This window comes from Gavialis gangeticus, unplaced genomic scaffold (genome assembly GCF_001723915.1).
Source record: "Gavialis gangeticus isolate Ggan-Ray unplaced genomic scaffold, GavGan_comp1, whole genome shotgun sequence".
Classification (NCBI taxonomy): Eukaryota; Metazoa; Chordata; order Crocodylia; family Gavialidae; genus Gavialis; species Gavialis gangeticus.
In genome coordinates, this window is record NW_017728998.1 from 8,416,710 (window position 1) to 8,418,344 (window position 1,635).

Consider the following 1,635-nt stretch of genomic DNA (forward strand, 5'->3'; position numbering starts at 1 on the left):
TATTCTCCTGGGGGGGGGGGGGAAAATCAAGGATGGCAATGAACCCATTTCTTCCAGGTCTTGAGCCACTGCTTCAGTCACTGGACTTCTGGGTAATACCAGCAGGTCCTCTTCACTGCTTTGTGAATGCAACCTCCCCCCACCAATTAAAACTATTTGGGGAATTCATTCACCATGTGAATAGTTTAGGTGAAAAGTTTACTTGCTGGAAAATGTTTCCCAAAAGCTTTTAAGAATCCCCATTTACATAGATTTGCAACTGCTGGTTACCCTGATCACTCCATCTTCAGGATTCTGCCATTACTCTACTCTACATTTTTATTGCACTATTATTACTGAGGAATCGATGGAACACAAACAACTGCTCTTTACAAGGATCTCAGCACACACACACACACGTGCTCACGCATGGAAATAGCAGGCAGATTGTAACTAGGAAAGATTCTGTGTTTAATTGTATTAATTTCCAGCCACACAACCGACCAGCTACAGGAAGTGGTTCTATGAGTAAATATCTGTTCCCGTTCTTTTTATCTGTCTTATTTAATTGTATGCTGAAAATGTATCTTTGGTTTTAACTTAATCTTATTCCAATCACATACCAATCACGTACATTGAACCTTTTCTTGCAGCACTGTTAGACTTCTTAACCATTATAGATTTATTCTATTGCTGCATTTGCCCCCAAAGACACTGCAGGTTTAACAGGTGCTCCTGGCTCTTAAATACTGTGAATGCCACTGCCTGCAATAATTACACACTTCATTAAAAGAGAATCTCTGTTACATCACGTGAGCTTTAGACTTCATAATAACCATACGATTAAGACATCTCCACCACAGATTTGGAATAACTACATAAGCGTTTTGGGTATCGCCATGAGGAAGACCTACTGCATGAGTCCTTTTTTGTTGTTGTTCCAAAGGATCTCTTCCAGACTTCCTGAATTGCTTCCCTGAGTCACTGGTACAGTAGATTTGCCTTTACTATGTGTTGCTTTGATTTTGTACTCCTCTCATTATAGGTTCTTTAAAAACTGTGTTACAGTTTTGGAAGCGGGGACAGACAGGCAAACAGATTACAGAAGATCAAAGACATTAGGCTGTCATTGAAAATAAAGTAGTTTCTAAGTGACTAATTGGTTAAATCCACTGCCAGAATTATCACGTTAGGTTCGGTTGCTGTTTTCAAAGTCATGATGCTTCTAGATTCAATCACAGCATGGCCAACTCTGGAGCCAAAACCCTGGCCTTAGAAGCACGTAATCACCATAACTAGACATAGGTCACGGAGAAATTCTTAAACAGACTGGGACCAAAGTGCTCCTGGGAAACTTCCAGCAAGACCCTTCTCCACCAGGATCCCTACAAGCTCTAGTGGATTAAGCATATCTTTAGGGCACCACAGTTTTGAGGACCCAGAGTTTTTGGGGTCCCAGAGTCCAACTGCACTCTTCTGCAGAACCATTGCAATTGCCTCCATTGCAGAAAAACTGTGGAGAGAAAGGTATCTGTAGCCTTATACTGATTCCTGAGTGTAAGTATAAAGGACAGCCATGTAACTTCTTGTGCGATATGGCTTATAATGCTCCAACAGGCGCATTGGAAAACCACAGTTCCAGCTGGGAGCTGCATG

General features: G+C 41.5%; 1 protein-coding gene across 1 annotated transcript in view; it reads right to left on the reverse strand.

Annotated features, from left to right (window-relative positions):
- The window catches only part of CDH13 (cadherin 13), a 948,741-nt gene that overhangs the window by 642,813 nt on the left and 304,293 nt on the right, over window positions 1-1,635 (reverse strand). The gene's annotated exons all lie outside the window — the stretch shown is intronic.